Here is a 9,178-nt window from a genome sequence, read left to right on the forward strand (position 1 = left end):
GGCTCAGTGGCTTGAAAACACACCAGGTGTGTATATGCCCAAAACCCTGACAGGACAGAAAAATGGAGGAAAAAGGATTGTGACCAGGCCCCACTGGAGGAACGTGCTCTCTCTCTCTTTTCTCTCTGGCAAATGCACTTGCCCACTGGCAATTTAAAATGAAAAAATACTATGAAAGACATTATTAGATAATTGATGAAGTTGACTATGGAATATTATTAGATAATATTCTAACAATGTTGAATTTACCAATATTGATCATTGTACTATGGATATACAACAGGTCTTCACAAAGTCATCAAAATGCATGTGATGAAAAAACTATGGAGCCAGCAGGTGATGTGGTAGTTAAGGTGCTGGATCTCACAGAGCTGACTCCGCAGTTCAAGTCCTGGACCTAGCACCTTGAAAATGCCAGACGTATGTGTGAGTGCCCAAAATCCTGAGAAGGGAATAGAGGAGAAGGGGTTGCAGCATGGCCATTCTCCCTGCGGGGATAATTTTCCATTTTCCCTCTCTTTCTAGTGGATTGCACATCAAGACCCTGCTGGGGAATATCTCTCTCTCTCTCTCTCTCTCTCTCTCTCTCTCTCTCCAGTGAGCATGTGCAACCTATAGAAAAAAAAAGGAAAATAATAATAATAGTGTGTGTGTGTGCATGTGCGTAAGCAGAGAAAGTAAATGTAGTGAAATATTAATAATTGGTTCAAATACCAGGCCCGGTCGGACTGAAGCACGTTGGCCATGCAAATGACCGGATTCTGCAGAGAGTTCTTCTCTCCCTGTCTCTGTCTCTGTCTCTCTCTCACACACACACACAGAGTCTGTCACAAATAAAGAAAAAAATTTTAATGACAATTGATGAATTTAGGCAGGGAGTGTGCAAAGGATCTTTGTACTATACTTAGAAGTTTTGTGTCTGGGGACCAGCAGTTGGTGTAATGACTATGTAGCTGGACTCCCATGTATCCGACCACAGTTCAAGTCCCAGATCCAGTGGCTTAAACTCATGCCAGGCGCATGTGCATGTGTGCCCAAGATCCCAAGAGGAGAATGGAGGAGAAGAGACCGCAGCATGGCCATCCCCTCTGGGGGGGGGTAATTTCTTGCTTTCTGTCTCTCTCTTTCTGGCAAGTGCACATGCCCTATAGCAAAAAACTCTCCAGAAAGAAAAAGAAGTTTTCTGTTTGAAGTTACTGTAAACAAAAAGTTGAATAAAATATATCACCATTCACAGATGATGGCTTTTAAAAAGGAGAGAGTAAGGGGTCAGATGGTGGCACCACAAGAAATGTGGCACTTGGCAAGGCTGCCCCACGTGAGAAGGCCCAGGTTCATGCCTGGGGAGCGCCCTCAGCACTCCTGTGCCCATGATCATGGCTGACGGAAGTCTGGTGGATTGTACATAAAAACCCTGCTGCGGGGGATCAGCAGTTAGCGTAATGGCTATGTCACTGGACTCCCACGTAGTCGACCGTGGTTCGAGCTCCGGACCCGGCGGCTTAAATTCACACTGGGCGCATGTGTGTGCCTGCCCAAAGTCCCGAGAGGAGAATGGAGGAGAAGGGATTGTGGCGTGGCCATCCCCCCTGGGGGGTGATTTCTCGCTTTCTGTTTCTCTGTCTCTGTCTGTCTGTCTGGCGAGCGCACGCGTCCTATAGCATAAACCTATCCAAAGGGAAAAAAAAAAAAAATCTCTCTCTCATAGAAGAAATACACTTCTTTTTTTATTGAATTGTTTACTTAATTTTATTTTATTTTATTTATTCATTCATTTATTTCAACTTTATGAGAGAGAGTGAGAGAGGAAGTAAGAAAGCAAGCCACCACGGTGGAACTCGAACCAAGGTCAGCCATGTGGGCGTGTCCAGCACCTTAACCACCACGTCACCTGCTGGCCCGAAATAAACTTCTTTTAAAAAATGAGAGACTAGGATTAGCTAGTGGTGGTTAAGGAGGCCGGATGCCACCCAACAGTGGGAGACCCGGACTGTGCGGCTTGAGAAACACCCCAGGTGCATGTGTGTTTGTGCCCAGATCCCAAAACGAAGGAGAAATGGTGTAACTATGCCCCCTGGAGGGGTTCTCTCTGTGTGCGTGTGTGTGTCTCTCTCTCATCACCAGCAAGCACACTCACCCACTGGAAAATTAATTAAGACAAAAAGCTTACTACAGATCCCACATGGCCAATTGTGTGGACCCAGTCCCGACCCAGTAGCTCGAAAATTCTGCCAGGTGTGGTAGGCCCTGATGGCTGCGGTCGAAATGGGCAAGTTCGTGAAAGCCGGGAGAGTGGTGATGGTACTGGCTGGACGCTCCTCCAGACACGAAGTCGTCATCGTGAAGCACACTGATGAGGGCACCTCAGACCACCCCTACAACTACGCTCTGTGGCTGGGATAGACCGCTCTCCCCACAAAGTGACGGCTGCCATGGGCAAGAAGAAAATCACCAAGGGGTCAAAGAGCAAGTCCTTTGTACAGTAGAACTACAATCGCCTCATGCCTCCAAGGTACTCTGTGGATAGTCCCTTGGAGAAAACTGGGTCAACAAGGAAGTCTTCGGAGACCCTGCTCTTAAACACAAGGCCCGGAGGGAGGCAAAGGTCAAGTTCAAAGAGAGGTACAAGACAGGCAAGAACAAGAGGTTCTTCCAGGAGCTGCGGTTTTAGATGTTTTATGTTTCAGTCATTAAATAAAATAATTCTTTTTTAAAAAGTGATTAAAAAAGAAAGAAAAAACTGCTGCACACAGGCACGCATGTGTGTGTGTATGTGCAAAATCCCAACAGGAGGGAGAAATGGAGAAGGGATAGCAGCATGACCATGCCCTGTGGGAAGTATTAATAACTTCTCCCTTTCCTGCTCTGCGTTTTTCTCTGTCTCTCTGAGGTGAGCGCTCATAATCTCTGGGGAAAAATTTTTTTTTAATTATTTATTATTTAATTTTTTTTTATCCATTCATTTATTTTGTTTTGTTTTGTTTTGTTTTTGAGAGGGTTTTGCTATAGGGCTCATGCACTCGCCAGACAGAGAGAGACAGAGATAGAAAGCGAGAAATCATCCCTCGGGGGGGATGGCCATGCCACAATTCCTTCTCCTCCATTCTCCTCTCGGGATCTTGGGCATGCACACACACACACAGCGTGAGTTTTAAGCCAACAGGTCCGGGACGCGAACCACGGTCGACTACATGGGAGTCCAACAACATAGTCATTATGCTAACTGCTGGTCCCCCATTCATTTATTTTTATTTGACCAGAGACAGAAAGGGAGAGAAAGAGGGAAAGTGAGAAAGCAAACCACCAGGTCCAGGACTCAAACCGTGGCCAACAATGTTGGGGTGTCCAGCACCTGGACTACTAGGCTACCTGCCGGCCTGAAATTTTTTTTAAAAAAAAAAAAGAAAAAAAAATGGGAGAATAACATATAAATCCTATTTCGAGTCCAACTCTATGGAAAACTAGTCATGTGGTCTAAACTGACAATGGATTTAACTCATTACAAAATTATCTTATATTGTGCCTGAAATTTTTTTAAAGAATTATTTTATTTAAATTTATCTATTTACTTATTTTAATTTGACCAGAGGGTGACAGAGTGAGAGAGAGAGAGAGGAAAAGTGAGAAACCAAGCCACCAGGTCTGGGACTCAAACCTTGGTTGGCCATGTGGGAGTCCAGTGCCCTTAACCACCATGCCATCTACCCACCCCATACCTGAAATTTTTGAAGAAATTTTAAAAGCTAGTGAAATACCTTTGGGAAGATTTTGTGTGTGCATGTGTTTTATTCTTCAAATAAATGAATATAGTGTTATATAGAGGAGGGACCAGCAGGTGGTATGGAGTTAAGGCGCTGGACTCCCACATGGTCGACCATAGTTTAAGTCCTGGACTTGGTGGCTTGCTTTCTTACTTTCCTTCTCTCTTTCTCTCTCTGTCTGCCTCTCTCTGGTGAATCCATGGGCACTATAGCTAATAAAATAATAATAATTAAACAAATAATAATATTTTTTAAAGGTTCACATGTGGAAGGGGTAAGGAGATAAAACAATTTATATAGTTTGTTCAATGTGATCAATGAGAACATTTCTAGAATATTAAAATGACATTTTTAAAAGAATTGTTTATGTATTTTATTCCATTTGTTATTACTATTTATTTTTAATTTGACCACACAGAGACAGAGACAGAAAGAGAGAGCAAGAACAGGAAAGTGAGGGACCAGCAGTTAGCATAATGGCTATGTCGCTGGACTCCCACGTAGTCGACCACAGTTCGTGTCCCAGACCCGGTGGCTTAAAACTCACGCCGGGTGCGTGTGCGTGCGTGCCCAGGATCCTGAGAGGAGAATGGAGGAGAAGGGATTGTGGCATGGCCATCCCCCTGGGGGGGGGTGATTTCCTGCTTTCTGTCTCTCCGTCTCTCTCTGTCTGTCTGGTGAGTGCACGTGCCCTATAGCAAAAAACGACGCAAAGAAAAAAACCACCCAAAAAAAAAAAAAAAAAAAAGAACGGGAAAGTGAGAAAGCAAGTCGCCAAGTCTGGGACCCAAACCAGGGTCAACCGTATGGGAATCCAGCACCTTTAACCACCACATTACCTGCCAGCCCCTCTTAGCACATATTTTTTTAAAAACTTATGTGAGGGGCTGGCGGGTGGTGTGGTAGTTAAGGACGCTGGACTCCCACATGGCTGACTACGGTTCGAGTCTTGGATCTGGGAGCTTACTTTCTCACTTTCCCTTTCTCTCTCTCTCTCTTGCTCTGTCCCTCTCTGGTCAAATTTAAAAAATAAAATAAATAAATAAAGTTAAATAAAAATAATTCTTAAAAAAAAAAAAAGCTTATGTGGAACCAGCAGATAGCATAATGACTATGTCGTTGGACTCCCATGTAGTCAACCACGGTTCGAGTCCCAGACACAGTGGCTTAAACTCACACTGGGCACATGTGTGTGCATGCGTGCCCAAGAGCCCGAGAAGAGAATGGAGGAGAAGGGATTACGGCGTGGCCATCCCTCCAGGGGGTGATTTCTCGCTTTCTGTCTCTCTGTCTCTGTCTTCCTGGCAAGCGCATGCGCCCTATAGCAAAAACCTCTCAAATAATAAAACGTATATGAATGCAAATTTTTGCATTATTGGAGTCACAAAGAGGAACAACAGATAACTGTGTCTCCATACCAAGACCATGAATAGCCTGTAAAATAAAACAATAGAAACCAAAATATCACTTAAAAAGAGAAATAAAGGAGAAAATGAAAACTTCATGACTAAGAAAATCAGCTTGCTGATTCAACTGCAAAATCACACACCTCATACTCGGTTCAAGCAGCACTAGGTAAGGTGAAGCCTCACAGAGCGCAGCGTGAAAAACTAGAAGCTCCTGCCCCTCAGAGGCTGGCCAGGTTCCAACTGGAGGGAGGAAAGCGGTGAGTCAATTATCCTTGGTATTTCTCACACATCCACGAAGTAGGTATGTTATCGCCCCGCCCCCGGAGCTAAGTGACAGGTGCACAGATGCCGATGCCGTTTCAGACCTGCTTTTAGTTTATATTTCCTCCATGTTGTCTCTGTAAGTCAAGCAACTCTTTTTTTTCCCCCTGGAGAGAGTTTTTGCTATAGGACGCGTGTGCTCTCCAGAGAGACAGACAGAGAGACAGAAAGTGAGAAATCACTCCCGAGGAGGGATGGCCACACTGCAATCCCTTCTCTTTCCAGTCTCTTCTCGGGATCTTGGGCATGCACGCGCATGCACTCAGCTTGAGTGTTAAGCCACCAGGTGGGGGTCCAGAACTCAAACCGTGGTTGACTATGTGGCAGTCCAGCGACGTAACCATTACGCCATCTGCTGGTCCTTAAGTCAAGCAACTCTTATTTCTCCAGGAAGCTCCAACAGCACATAAAATGTCAAATGGGTAATAACCACCTTTTTATTAAAGAGGGCACAAAGAGCATGTAGCCTGTCTATCAATACTTCATGCTTTCACTCGTTGTTCAAAGGATCCAGAGAGGAACAGAGTGAGAGAGAGAGCGAGCAAGCCGCCAGGTCCAGGACTCAAACCACTATCAGCTATGTACGTGTTCAGCACTCTTAACCACCATGCCAACCTGCAGATCTCCAATAATTTCTTCCTTTAATTGATCTAAATTAAGGGAAAATATCCACCTGACACAGCTGGAACCTGGCTCCACTTAGCCCTCAACCTAGCACCCACCCAGCCTTCAGACTGTGTACCCTGGAGCTCCAGGGCTTCCAGCAGGAACACGCAGGCCTAATGCAGGGGGCCCTGGGCAAGTACTGGGTGTGTGTGTGGAGGGGAGGAGGCTCCCTCCTAAGCTCCTGGAATGATGTATTAACACAAACAGAAGACCAAACAGTAGGGCTGGCCTATAGCCTAGTGATTAAGGTACCTGGGTCCCACATGGCAGACCATAGTTTGAATCCTGGCCTGGTGATCTGCAAAACACACTGGGCACGTGTGCACACGCAGATCCCAGCAGGGCAGAGAAATGAAGAAGGACTTGCAGTGTGATCACACCCCTTTCTCTCTCTCTGTCTCTGGTGAGTGCATAACCTCTGGCAATTCAAGAAGGAAAGAAGGAAGCAGGGAAGGACCCTAACAATAGTCACAGCTCAGCTCCCCAGACTGAAAACCCCATAGGTGGGACTCAGGAGCAAAGCCAAGCAATGAAACAAACTCTCAGTTCCCTGAATGGGGTGACACTGGCAGTAACAGCTGAGGCTATTCCTGGGCCGCAGCACTGTTTTCAGTGTTTTTACAATAGTTAGGTTTTTCCCAGAGAAACAATCAATAGGACACAGAGGGAGAGATGGAGACGTTAAAGAACTGGCTGATATGATAGGATTTCTCACTTTCCCTCTCTCTCTGTCTCTCTCTGGTATGCATACACATCCTGTGGCAAAAATCTAAATAAAAATTAAATAACAATAAAACTCAGCCATAAATCTTTTTTTCTTCTTCTTTTTTTTTTTTTTTTTGCTTGGTGGGGGGGGAGTTTTTGCTATAGAGCACATGCGCTCACCAGAAAGACAGAGTGAGACAGAGAGACAGAAAGTGAGAAATCACCCCCCAGAGGGGATGGCCACGCCACAATCCCTTTTCCTCCATTCTCTTCTCGGGATCTTGGGCACACACGCACACGCGCCCAGTTTAAGCCACTAGGTCTGGGACTCGAACTGCGGTCGACTACACAGCAGTCCAGTGACATAGCCATTATGTTAACGGCCGGTCCCCTCAGCCATAAATCTTTGTGCACTGAATAACATTCAGGCTAGCAGGCCCGAATCTGTCGGACAGGTCAGCGGGCTGGACAGGCAGTTCCATGTTACAGTCTGGACACGGCTTCCTCTCAGGAAAACCACGGGTTTTGCTCATAAGGCCTTCAACTAATTAGATGAGGCCCACCTAGACAGAGAAACTCCTTTAGGTCAAGTCAATTGATGGTGTCAATCACATATGCAAAATACTTTCACAGCAATATCCAGACTTTGACCAAATAACTGGGCACCATAGTCTAGCCAAGCAGACACATAAAAACAGCCATCACTGTGTTTGAAGTTTATTATCTATTTCATCCCCCACAGGCACCAGATTCTCACAGGCACTGTCTGCCTGGACCTGGGCACCAGGCCACCCCATGAGGAAAACACTGAACGCAGAATTCCAGCTGCCACGCTGACCCAGGGCCAGAATTGATCCTGAGGATAGACACTATTGACAGACGTCTGTCAGACAGTGGAACAGAAAGCTGGAAGACGCCGCGGTCCTGAGCCTGGGACCTCGGAGCTGCTGTACCAGGAAGCATGGACTGTCCCTCCCAGATGTATCAGAGAGCGGTAAGCGTTTGCGATATTTAAGTCGCAGAGTTTTAAAGGGTTTTCTATCATTTGCAGCTGAGCCCAATTCTGTGTAATACAAAAACCAACAAAAATATAGCTTATTCAAGAAAAGATGGTAAACAAAGAACTAAACAAGGAAGCTTTTTTTAAAGACCATAATTCTAGATGATAGAAAGAAATAAGATGGGGGCCAGCAGGTGGTGTGGTGGATAAGGGCGCTGGATTCCCACATAGCCAACCATGGTTCAAGTCCCGGACTTGCTTTCTCACCTTCCCTTTCTCGCTCTCTCTCTCTCTCTCTCTCTCTCTCATCAAATAAAGAAAAAGAATAACAATAACAAATAGAAATAAATAAATAAATAATTCTTTTAAATATTATTAAAAAAAAAAAGAAAGAAGATGAAAGACATCCCCCCACACACGCCGTGTGGATATAAATTAGGGGTTTTTTTTAATCCTGTGGAAGACTTTCAAACTGCATCAAAACCTTTTTCCATAATATTTTGTTCAGGAGAGATACATCTGTAACCATGCTTTTCAGAAAGATAAGATTAGGATAGTAAAGTAAAATTCAAGCCAGAAAACAGTCAATAACTGAGCAAGGTAGTGACTACTGATAGTCCACTGTTTAAAACTCAGACATAGAGTCAGCAGGGGGCATGGTGGTTAAGGCGGTGGATCCCACATGGCCGACTCCTTGCTTCAAGTCCCTGACCCTGCAGCTTGAAAAACACCAGACTCAGGGCCAGTGGGTGGCATGGTGATTAAGGCGCTGGACTCCTACGTGATCAGCTGCAGTTCGAGTCCTGGACCTGGCAGCTTGCTTTCACTCTTACCCTTTCTCTCACTCTGTGTCTCTCTGGTAAAATTTTTTTTAAAAAAATGCAATTAAGTAAATAATTTTTTTTTAAAAAGGAAAATAAAAACACTAGACCAGAGTGCATGTGTGCCCAAAATCCTGAGAGGAGAATGGAGGAGAAGGGATTACTGCATGGCCATCCTCCCTGGAGGGTGATTTCTCACTTTCCCTCTCTCTCTGTCTCTCTCTGGTATGCATACACACCCTGCGGCAAAAATCTAAATAAATAAATAAATGACAATAAAACCCATAAATCTTTGTGCACTGAATAACATCCCCTCCCACACACACACGCATTGTTACCACGTAGAGTGCCAACCCAGATGGTTTCGCAGATGACTGCTTTCAAAGCTGCAAGAAAGAAATTACTTCAACACCTCACAATGTGTTTTAGTAGCTAGAAAAGGACATGTGTCTCCTGTGATGGCTAATTTTAAGTGTCAACTTGACTGGATTAAGG

The 9,178-nt window shown here is 45.0% G+C and overlaps 1 pseudogene; it reads left to right on the plus strand.

Annotated features, from left to right (window-relative positions):
* The first annotated feature begins 2,265 nt into the window (after positions 1 to 2,265).
* Positions 2,266 to 2,671, plus strand: LOC102472391 (60S ribosomal protein L27 pseudogene; annotated as a pseudogene).
* The last annotated feature ends 6,507 nt before the right edge of the window (positions 2,672 to 9,178 follow it).

This window comes from Tupaia chinensis, unplaced genomic scaffold, assembly GCF_000334495.1.
Source record: "Tupaia chinensis unplaced genomic scaffold, TupChi_1.0 Scaffold000253_1, whole genome shotgun sequence".
Classification (NCBI taxonomy): domain Eukaryota; kingdom Metazoa; phylum Chordata; class Mammalia; order Scandentia; family Tupaiidae; genus Tupaia; species Tupaia belangeri.